Here is a 20,971-nt window from a genome sequence, read left to right on the forward strand (position 1 = left end):
CCAACGGGTGGAGAATAATAAACAAAGAAGTTACTCACGTTAACAGAACCCTGGATATTTGATCGCATAACAGCCTGGTATAAGGGCGTAAACCCTTTTGAAATCGTGTAACGCCCCATAAGCAGGTTTGGTTACAGTTGGAATTATACTGGAATTGAAGGAAAACACTTCCGCTCTATTCAATGACAGGCGTCTAAAATCACCATCTTTTGGTGATCGATAATGGGGGAAATTGCGTACGTGTTTATTCGCGAGCTATACCACCACCAAGTAGACCAGGGATACAGCACTCATCTCTATTTAGGCAGGTTGGTTTTTTCTATCCCAGTGGTTGTAGGAGCCCGATATGATGGCTAACCTTCTTCCCAATAAGGTGGTCAGGGGTATACAAGAGACGGTATCGCTTTCTTTGTATAACGTAATGTCTCAGCAGTTAAAAGTGCACCAGGATCAGTCACTCTAATTTAAGAGGACTCTGCTGCAAATATGACATAGTATTTTTCTATACTGCCCATGTTAATTGCCCAAACGCAACCGTTAGGTTGGAGTAGATCTAGCGGAAAAAATACCATAAACGAGAGATTCAGTTGAGTCATCTGTGAAAACAAATTGATATGCAAATGAGTGTATTTATCGTTTTACGCTGGCCAGTCGAACCAGGAACCGAGTAGTCATTGTCCCCTGTTCTGTCCGGCTTCGCACAGCCGCAGTAGCTTTACACATTTCCTACTTTTGTGGAGCATTTTCGACTTGGTTCGGTTGTGACGGATACGTATATAGCTAGCATGGAGATGTCAATGATAGATCATCATTGGTGGAAAAAATTCTACGAAAGAATTCTACGTGCTATCCTAATGATCACAGGATAAATACATGAAACAGTTTGGCTAATCATCGTTCAACTGACTATCACATTAAAGTCGAGCAAGCGACGAATGACACTAAATAATAATGATAATTGATCTGCTTTAGCATCTTTTCGGTGCCTAGCTGCCATACCAGTCGAAAGGAGCACAAGGGCTAGAACGCGGCCAGGATACCCAAGCCTAGACAGGAGAGGTCGAGATGCAGAGGTCGGATTCGAAACACGGACTTTCCGATCAGTAAATTCGCGCTCCAAACACGGAGCCATCTCGCCCTCATGAACGACTACAGTCTTTCTGGATTGCCAACTGACTTGTCGAGGGGAGGGAACACGTTTTTGGTCAGTACACTGGAAACACATTTGAACGGGTCAGCTTTTCCTTTTCTCCAGTTCTGTGCCGATGCGCCACAGAATGGGTTCAGCCTGAATACCATATGATAGAGCGAGAAGAATTTGTCTGGAAGATATCATAGATGCCGCATTCGGATACATGAATGGGTGGGACACTTCACTCGAATGGACATCACCAGAATTTGTCAAGAAATACATAATTCGGTTGGAGAAAATACAGATATGTTTAGGTAATAAAGTGGAAGTCTTCCTGATTTCGAAATTCAGAGGAAACGAGGTTTGTGAGCTGATGAAATGGCGTTTAACTTCAACCAATAAACGCACCTACTGCGTCACCAAACGTGTACTCATCTACAGAAGTCCTCAGTCAAATTTTCAATGCCTGAGTACGCCAACTCCAGTCTTGTTTCACATGTGGGTGTTCGTTCATGCAATCAGGAGGAACTGCGAAGCAAGTAGGCGAAGCACAGCCGACTAGGATGCTGAAACATAAATTAGTCCGTCCCATCACACCCGAATACAAAGTCATCTTCAATTCACATTCTGCGAATCTCGTTGTTTCAGGAGCACGTTTCAAGCAAAGCGCGGATCATCTGTTCAAGTAAATGATATCATACAGTAGTTTCCGCATACTTAGCAATCATGTCACCATGAAGAGGGTGCATATATTTCATGACCTGCACCAACTCGCATGTAAATTCGATGAAACGTGGGACTGATGGGTAGGAATAAATTGGTAGTCCTAAGTACTGGTGCAGTAATCTGGAGCAAGCGCTGACACTTTCTCCTAGCACCTGGTCTCAAACCAGGTTGCAGGGCTTAAATAGTCGCTATCATTACCTCCTAGCTATTGCGCAACAGCCGAGTTCGTTTCACATTGAAATGTGTTTGCTGTGTTGGCGACGCGCAAATCTTTAAGGGAGTACTATTCTTTGTAAAAAAAAACGTGTTTTGAGGTTGTTTAGACGTGGCACACTATTCATAAGACTACTGAAAACTCTCCGACATTCTACTATCCGCTTTGACCATCATAAACGAGACATTCAGTTAGATTCATTTGAGTCTCCTGTCAAATGTAAGCTCATGTGCAGATTAGAGTTTTTGTCGAAAAGTGTTATGAGATTTGCCATCTCAAAAGAGGGAATTGAATAAGCTTGATCTGTGAAGCAGAGTTTAAATGCAACTTGACCTCGGTGTGCGGTCAAATGACTGTACATCGAGGACAAATGGAATAAAGGGTGTAATGCACAAGGGACCTACTGCATATCCGTTACCTTGACAGCCTAGCATCTGCGAGTACGCTGGGCAGAAGCGTTACGAATTTGTGTTTCCCTTGTGGTTCGCGCTTTAGCTAAAATCTTCTTTTTCTTGTTCAGCTGTTGAATCCTTTCGGTGCCTAGCTGCCATGCAACCCGAATGAAGTACGAGGGCTGTGATACTGCCAGGTTACCCAAGCCTAGACAGGGAAAGTCGAGAAGCAGAAGTCGGGTTCAAACCACGGACGTTCCGGTCAGTAGCTTCGCGCTCCAACCACTTGAGCCATCTCGCCCCCCTATTAGCTAAAACCAGATGAAATGCCATCTTCAGTCTACTCCACACAATTTGTGGTGGTTAAAGTACCTGGGACATTGGGTCTCCTTGGTAAATTCCATCAGCACAGTATTCAATTTTTGTAAATAATGGATATAGTAACAGCTTGTCAAGGACAGGATTCAGTTCCAAGTTGGCCGGGAGGCTTAGGTGAATAACTTTTTTGCACATAACTGAATTTAGCTTTTTGTCGTCAAAATCGCTTCACAGAAGACACTGTGTAAAAGCGAGGTGGATGGATGAAAAGTGCTACGCAGATGATCTATCTGCGTTTTACGATCCATCATTTCTAAGGACTGATTAGTAATATCAACCTGTTGTATTTGGGATATGGATCAAGATCCTTTGAGAATGACACCGAACAACTTTGCCGTCATCGCAACCTATAAACAACATTTGAGGCCGAATGATCAGTCAAGTTCTGTGATCTATTTGGGAAAATAATCCAGGCACAGTTAAGTAGCTCTATGTGTGCGTTTCAAACCCGACTGAGAGTGTTTAAAGGAACTTACCACAATGTTATTGGAAACTCCTTGAAAGCCCACTCTCCTTCGAGTTCATCGGATAGATTCAGTAACAGTTTCCCTCAACCTTGTATTTCACTTGAATCTGGAGTGTACTGTGTGATGTTATCTGGGAGATGATAAGCCGTAGAGCGTAGAGACCTCACACTCTTCTACTTGTATCTGACTGGCTGAAGGTTACACTTTGCTATTTGAGTCCACCTTTATTCTTTTCTTCACAATAAGGCTTTTAGATGAATCATGGTTGTACGGCAGCGAAGCATCATGCTGTCAATGATGATGATGTTGATGATGATGATGATAGCGAACTTTAAAGGGTAGCTTTGGACTGACAGTGTCCTTTTCGAAAAGCCCTCTTTCGATAGTTGACCAGTTTGCGGATAAGTCTAGTCCCGTGGGACAATTTTTGGCGGAGCTTTCTCTGTAGGGTCGTAGGGATAAACCTGATGAAATAAAAATACTGGCCACATCATTTAGTCTTATGAGGGGTAGTATGTTGCTACTTACTCAGCGGACTTTGCGTATTTCGAGGTGTATATTGTCATGTGACCGATCTTCCCCAATCCTCCACATAATTTACCACAAGTAACCAAGGCGGGGTGAATCACCCTCATTTTTTATGCATTTAGACAAAGGAATATGTTATGCTGCCAAATTAAGTAGTTTTTCAGTAGTGTCCATCTTTCTCGTTTGGTAATTTATACTTCGCAACTCGGAAGTTATAATGTGGCAATATGGTCGAAATCAGAGGATCCAATGTGGATCAACACATGGAGTGTGTTTTCCTTACTGCACGGGACTGAGTCTGAGTGTGATGAAAATCGGGTGAGAACATACACGGCACAAATTTCGAGTCCCCAAAAAATTAACAGAATACTTTTTTGCAATTGTGTGACATTTAACAAACCATAAGCAGGTTTTTAATTAACCGCACTGTCGAAACAAAGCATTCAAGGAGTATAACGCATGTGCTGTCAGCAATACTCTTCACTGTAGTTTTTCCCATTACCGACTCACTGTTGATTACAAAATTATACACTCAAAAAGTACCTGGCCCGCACATGCCCGGCGTCTGCCGTAGAATCAGATCACGCTGACTGCGCTGTACCTGTTTCCGCTGAAATATTTAGTTCTGACTGGTCTTGAGCACTAATAGTCTTGCTTTAAATTATCTTCAGATTCAGTAAGAAGGAAGAGTGTGAATGTCCACCTTGAAGAATTGACGTCTTACGTCTACGCTGCCACAACAGCTCTCTAGAAAACGTCTGGGAGATCATATGCAGACCTGGGAAATCTTGTAGAAGATGAGCCCACAGTCAGTTTGCAAGCTAGGTCAGTTGAAAATCTCACTCGGCAAAATGGCGTTCTAAAAAGTTTGGTATGACATCAGGAGGTTAGTGTGGTAATTTCTCCGAGTTTAACCAGAAACTTTGTCTAGGTGTCCATAATGTTCCCATAACGCCTATTTTTAGATGGTCCGTTTTTAGACCCAAGCTTCCCATCACTGTTCGGGACTGGTATTGTCAGATGCACTGAGGATGAAATAGTGTTAAATTCTAGATGTGCAAAATCTTCAGATCTGTTTCCCATTAAAAATAGACATAAAGGAATGCCTAGCCACCAGATATGACAGACATGTCTGTTCTAAATCGTGTAACAGCACTCTGGCACACCATTAAGCTCGTGATTCGTTAATTAAGCGACAATTCAGGAGCTTGTCGATCGGAAGAGTTGATCCGAATCAACAATACAGTTCTAGCTGAAACTAAGTGCGTACGGAATCCCATAAAGTTCTGTATTAGTTTTCATAAAGGAAACTACTAACAGGGTTGCTGAAAACTCTTCGACAGCCCACGACCGGTTTCGCCCTTCCAGTTCGGGCTGGTCAGGTAGGCACAGTCTCCGAGTTTCCGTGAGCCACATGTTCTACTTGAACCCAAATTGGACTGTTTTCGAGAAGTACACTCATTTGCAAATCCACTTGGTTTTCACGAGAGACTCGACTGAAGCTCTCGTTTATGATATTATACAACTGAATGTGCTGTACACAGGACGCCTCATGTTTCAGTTGGCACGATATTCGAGATATCACAGTATATTTTCATAGCGGAAGCTACTCACAAGGTCGTTGAAAATTCTTCGACAGCCCAAGACCGGTTTCGCTCTTCTTGTGGATCATCAGGTGGGAATTCTCTTTTTCATTTTGCTTTATAATGATTGCATCCAAGTCCGAAAAACAATGGCATCACCCAGTGACTGACGCTGACAGTATGTACCACTGGGTTGAAATCAACAAAATGCTTACCAATCAGTCACCCGCCGTGGGAACTGACACACAATTCTTGTGTACTGTTTTTAGACGCACATTTTCCGGGAAAAAAATCTCGAAAGCTGTCTGAACTATGAATTTGCTAGAGAGGCTGTCAATCACAAACATCACCGACACATTATCACTGTCCTCAGCGCATTTATCTCGTCGCATCTGAAGAACGTTGTGCAGGTGTGGAAATCGCACATCTATTGTGCTTTTGGAGCTTTGGTAAGAAATTAACCCTATTACATTCAGTTCCAGACACAGAACAGGTTCACAGATCATATGATTCGGATCGATCGACTTTTCCCACGATGCGATGATCGCCACTGTCAGCTATCACAATTATTTCTTTGAACTCATCGCCAAGGCATTTACAAGAATTTCATATCATTTATGAGTTCTGCAACATGGCGTCGAGTGGGGCTTGTTCTGAACGATCCATACGGAAAATCCCGGCAATACCATCTTAGTAAGTAGGACAGCGTATAAATGTGGTCCCCAACCAATCGGACGTCTAAGGAACAGAAGCGATTGGGGGCCTGTGTAAAGGAAAAGAAGACTCCTCCAGAGCATCTGTTGTATGTTTCTCGAAAAGACGCGATCAGAGGTCGCATCCAAAAGCGAATACATAATGGGCTGGAGGAAAGGCCGAGACAAGAATGGGTAGAGAGGCGACAGACTAGGGCCGTCATGCTTTCACACGGAAAGGCGGTGTGCTGCAGACATTCAGACGAATGGTGCTCATAAGTCCGAACAGATAAGGATGGACAGGTGATACATCAAGGAGGATCTGGGAAACTGTCAATTCTTGCTAGCAAACCAGCATCGCAGTATTGACCACCGCCAATGCCGCCACACAAGCTTGATGCGAATAAGTATACCCTGGAATTCTATCCCTAGTTTTCCTAATAATCTTGCATTTAAAAAAAACAGCCATAGTTCCTTCTCAAGCAAACCATAATACTTGCATTGTGTTTTGTGAGGCGATGCTCTTTCAGCATCAGTGCGTCAAGAAGGTACAATGAATATTTGTTAATGCATGTTGTGAGGTTTGTGGGGTGTGTATTGTTCACATTCACATCACTCGTTCGAACAGTCGTCCTCCTGTCCTGGCATAATTATTCTGGTGAGTCCACACCACAGACGGGAAAGCACTGAACTCGAGTTTCGTTCTTATTGGAGCTCATTAGCAGTGCATATCCAATGGCCGTGCCGGGGTTTGAACAATACATATCCCGCAAACCTCACAACATGCATCGACGAAGTTGTCTGGCCAGTTTAAAGCCTCCGGGGCGCTACCTGACTGGCGGGCCAATCGATCGTCATAACCAGGACAGTTACTGGGTCCTCGTATCGACAATGAGTCGGGCATACCAATCACATTGCTTAAGCGTGTACACGTTCGTCCGTTCAGACGTGAAAATTCAGATGTATCCAACGTGCGTTGAAGTATTGGTAATACGCTCGCTTCTCATGTCAGGTGTCCGGAGTTCAAACCGCGGCACGGCCATTGGGTATGAACTGCTGATGAGCTCGCTCTAATAAGAGAGTAACTCGAGTGCAGTGCTTCCCCATTTGGTATGGATTCACCAGAATAGTTACGCCAGGACACGGCGACGACTGTTCAAACGGGAGTGACGTGAATATGAATATTTGTTAACAAGGGGAGATAGACAGGTAACGTAATACTGTTAAGGACCTTCAGCCTACCTTCTGTATGTTTTCCTGGTTGTACGCGCGTGGTCACACTGACATATCGGTAAGGCACACAGAGGAGGGATGTCTCATACAGTCAAACAGTCACGACGCCATTCTTACAGAGAAACATTTGATGATTTCCACCACCACCAAGAATATCGGACTGGGGAGTGATCCTATGTCATAAGAAATTCACCAGCGAGTTATCCACCATACATTTTGAGTTACGACCGCCTTGTTCTGAATTCCCATGCACGCAGATAAGTTTGTCACGTGGTGTCCAGGATAGTGCACGATCATTTGTATAAACAAACTCGATAGATGGGAAGAATTGATTCACTATTCATAAGATTACTGAAAACGCTTCGACAACCGCTGACCGGTTGTGTTATTCATCGGACTGGTCAGGTATGCGCGATCCCCGAGTATTCGGCAGCCTTACGTTCTAATTTAACCCAACTTGCACCAAATTAGCGGAATACCATTATTTGCAGACCAGTCTGGTTTTGCGGGAGACTCACCTGCAACCCAGGTGAATCACTCGTTTATGGTGTTTTTCAAGCAACTCAATGTGCTGCACAAAAGTGGCCTCACGTTTTAGTTGAAAAATATCATAAACGAGAAATTCACTTGGATCTCCCGTGAAAACCAAATTGATTTGCAAATGAGCATATTTGTTGAAATCAGTCCGAATAGGGTTCAAGTAGAACATGAGGTTGACATAAATTCGGGGACTGCGCTTACCCGATGAGCCCCAAGAAAGGCGGAGCCGGTCGTGTGCTGTCGAAGAGTTTTCAGCAGCCTTATGAGTAGTGCATTACAAGTATACATGTATCGCGATATCTCTAATATCGTAGCTACTGAAACACAAGGCGGCAGCACATTTAGTTGCCTGGAAACATCACAAACGAGAGATTCAGCTGGGTTCCAAGTGAGTCTCCCGCAAACCCAAATGGAGTTACAGTAGACGGGAACTTCTTATAGTGAGATGTATCCAAGACTCATTCATCTTGCACAGAAGATCGCTCCTCGACTTATAATACTTATGCTTCCAGCATAGCAATAGATTAGAACAATACCGCTCTCCATTCGAGGAAGTCGGTTGTTTCATCCATGTCACTACTTTTCAGGGGACGACTGACTGATTGTCAGTTGACATCACGGATTCTCAAACCGCCATCGAGAGTGTGCCTCAATGTTCACTGATAATGTTGCCACGAATGTTCGCATGAGATCCGGAACTCAACTAGAATCCCTTGGACCTGTACAGTCAATAAAAAGCCTACGAGGAGTAAGCTGAACCGTATTTTGACGGGAGGTTAGGAATACTTGTTCCTCAGCCTTTACTACATCTACTTTGCAACTGATCTAAGGGAGAAAACACTCTTACAAGGTGGTGAACATTATAAAGCCAAAAACCAAATTTACTGATCAATACAACACAATAACCAATAGTACTTCGCAAGTAGTAGATCGATTTGTGTGGTTGCACGCAGCAAGCTGTCTGGTTTGAAATCATGATAAAAGTTCTACCAACCGTCACGGCAGCTCCATTTATCAAATTATGATTTCATGAATTTAGACCAATCCAGCCGATGCAGCGCTGACAACGCTGGTAACTCACTCTCATCATAAAATTATGCACAGGGAACCCTCAGAAGACAAACATTTTGCTTACCAATGAAACCGTGTAGGCCATAAAGTGAATCCAACATTTTTATCTATTTCTGTAAAGAAGTTTAGTTGGCATGATTCCACTTGATTTCACAGGTTCATGTGTCACCAAGCAGGTTCGTTTCAAAGGCTGATGGCAAACCTTTCGTAAAGGAAACTACTCAAAGGTTGCTTAAAACTCTTCGACAGCCCACGACTGGTTTCGCCCTTCCAGTTCGAGCTCATCAGGTAGGCACAGTCCCAGAGTTTCCGGCAACCTTATGTTCTACCTGAACCCAAATTGGACTGCTTTTGGGAAATACACTCATTTGCAAATCATGAGGTGGCCTCTGTGCAGCACATTCAGTTGTAGAATATCATAAACGGGAGATTCAATTGAGTCTCTCGTAAAAACCAAACTGATGGCAAACTGTTTCCTTGAGGCCTGAACCACCATACGTGTCGTCGGGATTTGGTGGCCTCCATTCGACCGAATTGGGATCATCTCAATCGTATGTGATCGAGTTTTCGATCCTTTCTGCAGACCTCCGGAAATTTTGCTGTTTCAATTTCTTCAAGATCCCTGTATTCTATTGTGCTGTTATTTTTACCGCAGTTCTAGGACTGTGGGTCTCGCCATAGTCAGAAAATATGTCGTAGGCTGGCCTGTGGATTGAGGAGAAAACCATCCGTTTGCGTCCAACTTTGACTTGACCTCATTTACAGAGAGCCAGCCTCGGCTTCGAAAGTTGCCATCGGTTTAAAGAATGGGACTCTTCTGTACAATAGCCACCTGTCTACAACAAAGATCCTCAAGACTGTATCGGACATATTCACCACTGCGAAACGGTAATGGTGTAAATACTGACTCAGCGTGATTCTTATGAGCAAAATTACAAAACTGCATGGGTGTGAACACTCACTGACCTACTACTCAAGGTATATTGATCTGCCATCCCGGGGTGTGAGATAAATTTTGACTGGAGATTTCGCCCTGCTAGTGATGCCAATCTTCGCTGGAAAGCCGGAAAGTACTGGATAACTGTACAGCGCTGTACAACTGAAAGTTCCCAAATTTCCTCACACTTGTAGGAGGACTGGAATTCACCCAATAAGGGCAACTTCCATCTGAGAAGTCGTCACTCGAGGAGCCAGTCGATAAGCGTGATCACATGATGTGGATCCCGTGACTAGAGGATGAGTGGCGTGAGCTAATCCCACTGTTATTTGGCCACTCGTGACCGAACAGTCTACCGCTCAAATTACTAACCGGGAGGTCTGACATTCCTACTGGGTTTTCGTGAGATGCGCCTTACTGATGGTTCCCAATAAGGACAAAGTAGATGTACATTGTCATAAAGGAAACTACTCACAAGGTTGCTGAAAACTCTTCGACAACCCACGACCGGTTTCGCCCTTTCAGTTCGGGCTCATCAGGTAGGCGCAATCCCCGAGTTTCCGTCAACCTTATATTCTACTTGGACCCAAATTGAACCGTTTTCGAGAAATACACTCATTTGCAAATCAATTTGGTTTTCACGTACATTACTTCTCAACTTCCAGTCTAGAATGGTTTCATTTCACTTGGAAGACGAAATTCAATGATTGGATGAATTGATACCACCTAAACTTGACCCAAGCAATCTCTCGTATGACACAATACACGGCACTGACACGGCTTAAATACAGAGTTCTTCTCGTGATGCTCTGACCCAGTCCGTCACGTGCTGTCCTGCTATCAGACAACTTGCTACAAGCATGCACCAAACGGGAAAAACATTTGTCTTTAAGGTTGTTGTTGCGTAACCAAAAGCCAGCATTAAAAGTAAACGAACGTGATATTATTGAAAAAAGTAGACCACACCCAACCTTTGAATAGCTCTTTGAAAATTTTTTTCACAAATAGTTCTATAGAGCAGGAAAGAGCTAAATGAATTCACCATTTGCAGGATCCACCTAAGATCTAATACGAGTTTTGAAGTCAGTCAAGGAAAAATGTGACTTAAATATCCCTCAGTGCATCAAAATCAATGAATAATTAATATTTTGTAAATTACGGATTCCAGTGCTCGTTCATCACGGTTTCTATGCCCCCCCCCACATGAGAAGAACAGATCACTGTTCATCAGTTTCATGATTACGACCCAGCTGTGGTCTTTCACTAAACAGCCCTTTTTAGGGTGGATCATATTTGGAAAACGGACTGTCGTAAACAAACGATTCCCCCTATTAAGGACCGCCTCATTTTGGGACCCCTTTCCCAGAGGACCACTGTTTGGACGAAGTGAACGTTAGTTGAGCGTAAGCTGAAAGTGAAATAGATGAAATTGTGAAAGTATTTTCCATCTGCATTATCATTCGTTTACCACATTCCTAGAGATTGAGTCATGTGGATGCCAAGTTTACGCGCGCTGATGAAACAATGACCTGTCGATTACTCGTTAAAGTAGAGTAAAAAACGAGCAAGTAGAAATTAAGTGAAGTACGCAGTTTGATACGGATTTGTGAGCAAAACTCAAAAAAGGATTTGGTAATATCCTGCACGCTTGTGGTCCAAACCAAACGGTAACCGAACGAAAACACACAGAGGCGGCCAGTAAAGCAGTTGGACGTTGTCAGTCTGTCGAAATCTAGGCAGCCCGGTGTGTGTTTACTGGTGGTTTATCAGATGGCAGTTGATCTCGATTAAAAGATCAACTGCCATCTGTTCAACCACAAGCAGTCGGAGGTTTTCCAACCAGCTACAACAGAAGTAGTCCGTCGAACCACATCCGGGTGAACGCATGCTTATGCCACGTGCACAAGACAAATTCCACTAAGAACTGACCACGACGGTTAGGACTGGAAGCAGGGTCACACAAAATTCCGGTTGATCAGTTCGATGGTTGACGATTTAGAGTCACACATTGGTGTTTGTCCAAAGCGTCCTGTTTAGTCTGAACAAAATGGCCTATTTCGTACCACACGACGGGTATCAATTCGTGATTTCGGCAGGCGACCAAGACTTCTAAAAACACCAAACAACACTACTATTTTACGTGGTATACAGATTGGTATGCGTGTCACAAGAATGTTGGTCTACGTCTGCTCTCAATGTCACGTTACTTTTTGTGTTCAACCTTCACTGTAGGGCATCCAAGGAAGGTGAGTTGACGAGATAAATATATGAATGGATACTGCACCTTATGTCGGTGATGGTGGACTGATTCTGCCGCTCCAATGATGGATAGGTGTGTTCAAAATCGATCTGTTCGACGTTGATATTGCTGTATCGCCGACTACCAAAACGTACATAGTTGGTCGGCAGGTAATTATATCATAACTTCAGGTTCCAACTAATACGCAACTGAGCACACATATCCACTTTAGTGTCAACTGAATTCTAGCTGATATTCTTCAACCAAATGTGTTGTGAAAACTCTGTTCCTTCTCCATGTTTCAGTTGCTACGATATTCGAGGTACCACAGCAGCATACTACTCGTAAACTGTTGGTAGCTATTTAATTAGCTATGATTTAGCGTAATTTTGGCAGTAAGTATCGTGATTTGAGTGGTGGTAGGGTTTAGCGTCGCACCCAGAAAATGATGCCAACTCCCCAGTTGGTCCATGGCTATTGGTTACTAAAAGGTGTGTGTGTGTGTGATAAACAGATTGCCATTTTGCAGTCGCAGCATTGTTGTTGTCCATGAATACGACGTGCCTTCACCTGTGACTGACTGCTAAGTGATCTGACTTGATCAGAGGAGAACTAAATAACGAGAAGCTTGTTTGGTCTGTTAATTCGTGAGGAGGATAGTGGTTTTACACAACAACTTGACGACAAAATAAAATGACGCTAAAACTTGCACTCGTGCTCCCATAGGTGGTTCCTGTTGTAACGTGGACAAAATGCCATGAAGTAATCACAAATCAGCGTTGTTCCAAATGAAGCAAAATATCAACTTGTTTGGTTATGAAGCCACCTACAGCTGAATAAAAAGTGCAGGTCTCAAGCGTCCATGGAGCTTCTGTGCACAGCTGGTGATCGCCATAATACAAATCAGGTGTATGTGCACTAATAGAAGTTTTTAGCATGGTTGCGATACGTGTAAAAATAAATACAATGCGAAATGGGAGCGAGTCAAAAGGGAACTTATTGTGAGAGTCCCTTGGTTAAAGTCCGGACGGTGGGAACGTGTTTTCTTCGCAGTATGGCTGCTACACGTGTTCCGTGATTGTCCGTGGCCTTGGAGTGCTTCGCTGGTTCCTTGCTCCCTGCATGCGCGCGAGTCTGTGTCCTGACTGGGTTCGGCTTCCCTTCATGTAGGTCCCAGTGCGTACATGTGGGCGCGTCGGCACATGAGTGGTTGCTACGCTGACTAGGCGGTGCAGACAACCGGTGTCCGATGGGTCAGCTTAATGCGACGTGTTTGTGCGTATGAGAAAAAACACAAGCCTCGCGATCCAGTGAGCGACTGTGAGTTGAACAGTCAAGTGTATGGGTGACTGGGTCGCTACACTTCCATACTGGGACAGGTCAGACGATCGACGCAACTAGGGCAGTTACTGGGTCGTCGTTCGAGCAGTCGGCCAAACAAATCACAACACTCAAGCTGAACAAACACCATCACCTATTCAAATGTGGTAGCTTAGGTGCGTACGGCATGTGTCGATGACAAAACACACTCACCTCATATGGTATATGTCCCGAGTTCAGATCCCGGAATGGTCAGGAGCATGCACTACTGATTCCCTCTAATAAGAGCGAAACTCGAGTCCGGTGATTCCCTCTTTTGGTGTGGATACACAATAATAAACGCATCAGGACATGAGGAACATTTCTCAAGTCAGAGTGATGTGAACGCGGATTATATAACATTCGCCGTAATCGCGTTTTTTCACTACTGATTCTAATAAGAGCGAAACTCGAGTCCGGTGATTCCCTCTTTTGGTGTGGATACACAATAATAAACGCATCAGGACATGAGGAACATTTCTCAAGTCAGAGTGATGTGAACGCGGATTATATAACATTCGCCGTAATCGCGTTTTTTCAACTGAATATGGGAACAAAATGTGTAAAGCCCGTTGCAAACGTTGCGATAATCAAAGAATAACCACAAGATTCGGTCAAAGAATGAAGTTGTTCTTACCATAATCCAAAAGCAAGCGGCATTGTCAAGATGCGAATAATCGATGAAGTTGAAATGAATCAGTCAATAAACGCGTTACCCAGCGAACTATTTTGATTACAAAGTTGAGTGCGTATCCGGCATCTGAAGCTGCGTGGGCTTAGAACGGATGTAAAAATTTGACGAAAAACTTCAGCAGTTTGTGTGTGGTGAAAAACGGTGATGATTAGAAACGGATTTTGCACAACTCCGGTCAACACTATGACAAAGCTTACGAGTCATGCGCGTCAGCTGCCTTCGGTCTGAACTGCACATAATTGACACCGATAAGTTCACAGGAAAACCCGACCGGTCCTTGTATTCAAACAGTTTGAATCGGCTCCTACATGTGTCAGGACAGCCTCTTACACACAATTTACCGTACGTATGCTGTTTTTCTGTTCTATTCGAGGCTGTGGACAACTTTTTGTGGAGAAGTAATCTATTGCTTACAACTCAGCTAAACAAATTTGCTTCCCTCTTGGCAAGAAATCATATTCCACACCAAACTCGACTAGTTTTGGCAGCAGACAAGACAGATATTGCGCAAAAAGTTTCACAGCACAAAAACCTATAGGTTCACAGGCGTGATATCCGGCCCTGATCCACGCTGTATGCGCCAGCCAACACATCATCAGCTTTGTTATCAGACAGCATTCTTACGCCCTTTTGAGTGGAGCGCAAAGCCAGTTCACTTCGGTTTAGTTTCGGACACTCTTTTGGGTCAGTGAAACACGGTTTAGCTTGGTGACCCGCGGAAGTTCTGATTGCTGAGGCATACATCTGTGATCTGTCATCACACTCCCAGCTGGCTTATCTGTAATATCAAGGTGATACCTTAACCTTTTGTTACAGTGTGGATTTACCGGGAAAGATACACACTCCGCCCCCACGAGACTGTATATCCACTCAGACTCTGAAAGCATGAAATGCGTGGTAAGACGGCGGTTAGACCATATTCACTGAGAGGGAGTCATCCGGCTGGATAACGGTGGCATTATGCAATACACTGTTGTTTGTTTGGGTCAGGTCACACACCCAGTTACAAACCACTTGGGTCTCTGCGAGTTGCACTCATGGGTACGCACAATATAAGCAACCATAGTGATTTTAATTTTTTCTGTTTTAAGGACCAAAGCAATGATGATTACAAGTGGGGTTGAAGTAATGATGATGATAGCAACCGGTAGGGGAAAGACAGTCCGACGGTAGCTGCAATGGGAGCGTAGAAGACAGAGGATGGACACGGACATAGCGGGAGAGGGGACACCATATGGTAACGCTCATCTTATTTTGCTGACAAAAGTAGATTGACTGCTGAGCTTTTGTCCTGCCTTCGAAATCCTAGTGCGTACAATATTTTCCTACTCCTAGGGACTACAAAGGAAAACGGCGTGTTTTTTTAACAAGATGCGTTCACAAGAGAGGCCGATAACTCTTTACCATCCAACCAGCAAGAAAGGCTCATGCTTGTTGTGCAGGTATATCCTGAGATCGTAGTAACTCTGAAATGTGAGGATTTCAACTTTTCTAGCCAAAAGGATAATCGTAAAGAGGCTTTGAGAAAAGTCGCTCAGTTTAGTTGAGGACCAGACGCTGCCTGCCTGTCGTAAGGAGGGTGTGGGCGGGAGATCACTTGTCCAAGACAATGGCTTACAACAAAGTCAGTGTAGACAACGCTGTTGGAAGGGTAGATAAAACAGATCCACATGGAAGGAAACGCTGCCTATAAGGGTCTCGCATTATCATCGTCGTCAGTGATCAGTATCTTTGGCCTCTGATGTGTATCGTTTGGAGTTCCCCAATCAGGGAGCAGACAGTTACCAGCAAGAATAAGAATTATGGTCAAGGTTTTTGTGCTTTAAAGATAAGCTGTTATCTGACCGTCTTTATATCAGTCGTCTTGACGGAACTTAGCTGAAGGACTGGCATATCTCAGGTAAGTCAGGATCCATACACAGTACGTCAGTACTACTGACCTGGTATTACGAGAGTTGATACGTCGTAATTTTTCGACCATATCCTGTTCGTAGTGGGCAAATTGGAAAGATGGAGTCAGACACACTGCAACAGACAGGTCGATCCCTGGCAAAATAGACTGACTGGATGCAGGACTCGGCGGTGTCACTAGAATTTAGTAAAATCGGTTAGACATAATCCCCTCCCGAAGGAAAACCAAACGGCACTTTTTCTGTTTGGTTGTGCGGCATTTTTGAGTCCGATGCTTTCACTAACCGATAACTATATAGAATCCTCTGCCTCAACAGGATTCATAAGTGTGTGTCTGAAACACTGAACTCAAGACCATCACTTGCTTCTAGTGAAGTCTGAATTCTTCAACGTTTACTTGGAGGGAAATACACTCATTTGCAAATCAGTTTGGTTTTCACGAGAGACTCAACTGAATCTCTCGTTTATGATATTCTACAAGTGAATGTGAAGGGGGTTTATCAATAAATCGAAATATTGATTGGGTGGGTGCTTTAATTGGTTGCAAGTAAGGTGGCTATTGATCTACAACCAGTTAAAGTGGATCTCTTGTTATGGATGAAACTCCTAACGGGCCACTAGCAAGATGGTTGTGAACTCCATCACTTCTAACTGGCCAAGAAACAGTCTGATCGTTTCTACCACCGCTGGGCATCACCAGTCTTTCGTCTTAGTAGATGAGTGACCCAGCAATTGCCAGCCAATTCAGAATGTAACAGAATGAAAGGGGTACCAAGAGGGGCTCTCTAACGACGCGTATCAAATGAGCAGGCATCGAAACTGTAAAGCGTACAACAGGAAACTCAGCTTAGGTTGGATTAACCTGTTTCAAACTTTTCCTACTGATGAATGGACACTTGAGATGGCACGTTGGTCGGTTATGAAGTTCGTACATCTGTGCAGGTTCGCCCGTTGCAACTTGCTTTATTAGTTTCCATACAAAGACCGCTCTGGAGGGACACTTTTTCTACAGAGTAAACATCTACGGGAAGATTCTTCTTTGACTGGGGTAATTAGCTTGATAGGGATATGTTGGTGGCGATTTGTCCTACCCTACACAGTTACACGAATTTTAGGGGAAGGGAAGCTTATTTGAGGCCGATTCGGATGCATCAATCAGGAGCTAACATCCATTCCCGATAGGCCGCATGAATGGGAGGAATTCTAGTCTAAACCTAGGCCATAAGTTCATCGCCCCCTTGGCTTCATCATCACGATATCATCACCGTTCTCATTTACTACAAATCAACCAAAAATAGAATGAGAACAAATGGCACAAACTACTTGCTTTTATAAAATGGTGCGAAGTTTACAACACTCCAATGAAACAGACCCCTTTAAACAGATACCATCTCATGGGAGAAAATACACGTCAGCGTTACCCATCAAGAATGATTTAGTTAGAAACTCTTCGAATAGTTTCATTGATTTATCAAAAAAAATATAATCGCTTATGACAAACACAGTGGCTGACACGTATCTAGAGCATAACATTCTATTCAAGTTGGGAAGTATTCTCCCTTACTTTGCTTGCTCAAATCCTTCTGCTGACTTTGAAGCGAACTTTTGGGAGTTTCGCAGTACAGGGTGCATGAAGTGAATTCCCCATAAATCAGCAATAGACGAATTTACTTCTCGATGGGTTATCAGCAAAGCAGTTCACGGGGCGAGGCCCTGAAGACACAGTAGATGCATTAATGGAAACCAATGCAGCCCGCAGTGTCCTATATCCAACGGGGTGTATGCTACCAACACGCAACTACCAACTTAGTCTAGTGTTCTTGATCACTTTCCACTCTGAGGTACCTCAGTCAATATCAAGCCCCCTGGCATCCTAATCAAATCCAAACAAGCCAACACTGATCAGATGTTTGCATACACTAAGGTACCTACTATCAAACGAATATCTGTTTGAATATACTGAATAACTGCGATCCAGGGAGCCAAGCGAAGCTGCATACGAACAGCGCCATGCAACACAATAACTGTTAACTGAGTATTGACCTAGGTCCTGAGCAAACCTGAAGCACTGTTGACTCAGTGTGTGTATTTGACACAACCCCAAGAGCATTGCGAAAAACAGGATTTCAACCATCGGCACCGTCAGTACGTGGCAAGGTTAAATTTGTTGAGGTCATTCATCTTTATTGATTCAAAATTGTAAGTATGCACCAATCGTGGCAGTGGTTACTGATTATTGGTAGTGTGAGGCGATTTGGGTTTTTGTGTGGAGATTTTATCCTGTAAGTGAAGCCAATCTATTCTGAGAAGCCGGGAACCACTGTATATCTGTTCCATCCTTGTTGGGAATCATCAGAAGTGCGTATCTCACGAAGCTACGGAGAGTCTCGAACCCGAGACCTCTTGGCTGGTGGTTTAACACCCAATCATTCGGCCACGAGCGGCTGATCAGCCGTTGGAAGACGCTTATCTACTGGTGCGTTGGTTACTCAAGAAATTAGCTAAGTTCGACCAATATTTACCTGTTTCGTGCGTTAACGCAGCGTTTTCAGATCTAAGAGAAGTTACGATTATCAGGCTGAAGATGTGATGAGCACACTGAGTGAACACGGATGGTGGGTAGATTTTTAGGAATGATGAAAATCAATAATGACGTATAGCGTAACTTTTTTCACAGACTATCGATTCTGCCAGATTTTTTATCCTGGTATTTAGCCAAGTATACAATCTACTAGACTAACAGAGACTAAGGCTGTTCTGGGTGTCCGTTTTCTGTATTTTTGTCCCACACAGAATGTGGTATTGGAAAATCACTTGACGCAAAGTTCAGTAGATGTTTTCTGCATCATTCCACCTGGTTTAAAGACTGACGGACACCAGAGTAAAGGTTTATAAGAGAAAGTTCCAGCTTCTCGGACTAATCCAGTGGCAAATAACGGACTGTAGTGTAACATCCGCTTCACATTATAGGTATTGATCCGTTGAAGCAGGTGAGCTGCGAGTTGCCTTCGATTTTTGGTCGTATACTTGCAAAAGTGGGCAGAGGGGGCGACAGCCGTGTGAGCAGGCTAGAGGCTAGCTTCGTTTTCGTTTGTGCCACCCGCAGCTTCCTGACAAATCGCAAAGAAGAACCTCTGACAATGAAAGTTTAAAGGGAGCCAGGAGAACACTTGAGGTCGGAATGTGTACAGGTGGTAAAAATTTGCGAGCCCCCCCCCTCCCACGGGAAAGTTGTTAAGAAGTGTGCTGATCGAATCCCTCTTTTCATGGTTCGAGCAGCCCAACTCAATAGCATAGGTGATTTGACTTAAATATACACCAATGTCGCGATATTTTGAAATTTATTTTGCCATCTTTAGTCGCGCATGTAAGGCATGCACTCTTACACGGCAAAAGGAGAAACAAAAATTGTTGGCTGTCCACAGTCGATCATCTGTTCGCCGTCATGGTAACCAGGTCAGAATCAAAATCCTTTATGCACAGAATTCCGCTCGGAAAGTGGTCGGTAATCAGGCTAGCAGTAATACTTAGAAGGCACTCAAGGGGTCAATGAAAAGACTGGTTTCAAAATGTCTAGCAATCGAAATAGACACGGTGGATGTACTGTTTGTGGAGTTTAATTCCTTTCGGAATTTGCACAAGACACAAGTGAGCAGCAGGACAAACGGGACTTAGAGCCGATGTCATTTTGCTTGCGTTCATTACCTACAGTAATAACCTTTCGGCTGTGGCACCCTTTCAATGTATAGTTTCTGTGCAGGTTGCTTGACTCTGGACAGGAGCAATCGAAAAACAATGGTTGTGCTTGGACCTTCGCGTCAATAGTTTTGCATCCTAATTGTTGAGATCTCTCGAGCTGTAATTTCAATGGGAATTCTGCTGAATCTCTCGTTTACAATATCTTTCAATTAAACATGTTGCATGAACCCCGCTCCTCATTTTCAAAATATTGATACGTCTTTCTGACAGGACGCTGTTCAAAGGGGCTTTGAAAGGTGTCATTTGACTCACATCCGTAGGCTTTAAGAAAAAATGAAAAGCTGGAAATTTTCGTCATGGATGAGAAAAAAGTATTGTCAACGAAACTGATTTGCAACTTGTGGCTCAAAGCTTGTGAGAAAAGTTGTCAGCGTTGAACTTAGTGGACTAATCATAACCATGTCATCAGTCAGTCTGTTTGGAGTCTTTAAGTGTGCCAGTGCGCGACAGAATCAAGTCCAAATGGTTTGGAAATGTAATAAATCCTATCGATCGATGAATACTGATCCTTTTGTCATAAGCGATAAGAAGCACACCATGCAAGTTTGCAACCCGGACCGAAAGACGGTTCATCGACCTGTCCCGAAGATGAGTGGCCTAGTTGGTATTCGAGTATCAGTCAGCACAAAGATTGGGATTTCTCAGTGTATTCCCTGAAGAACGTTAGCAACTTTGGGGTGACCGCACTATTTTGTCAAATACTGAATAAGTAAAACCGTCACTTGGGCAGTGTTGAAGAGCCCGTCTGAGAGAATCACTTGAATTTAGCCCATTTGTTCGGAAGAACAGATGGCCGAAAGAGCGTCTCCTCACCAGAGGTATATCAACATTCATACGTCCTCCCTCCAACGTAAAAGAGGTTTTAGAAAACGAACTGACGCTCATTTTGGCTAGTTGTATCATCAGCTAGTGGTATCAGTACTCGAGGGCAATTGTTCTCGAGATTACTTTGATCCGTTCTCCGTAAACTGCTATGACAATCTGATGAGAATTGTTACAAGCTTCTTCACCCATTTTTTGTCACTGAAATGCAACTGCCGTGCCACCAGCAAACATAACCAACCTGAGCCTTCAAATTTCCGTTTTTCCAGTCAGTTTACATAATTTTATCCAGTT

Source organism: Opisthorchis viverrini (assembly GCF_000715545.1).
Source record: "Opisthorchis viverrini unplaced genomic scaffold opera_v5_118, whole genome shotgun sequence".
In the NCBI taxonomy this organism is placed as follows: Eukaryota; Metazoa; Platyhelminthes; class Trematoda; order Opisthorchiida; family Opisthorchiidae; genus Opisthorchis; species Opisthorchis viverrini.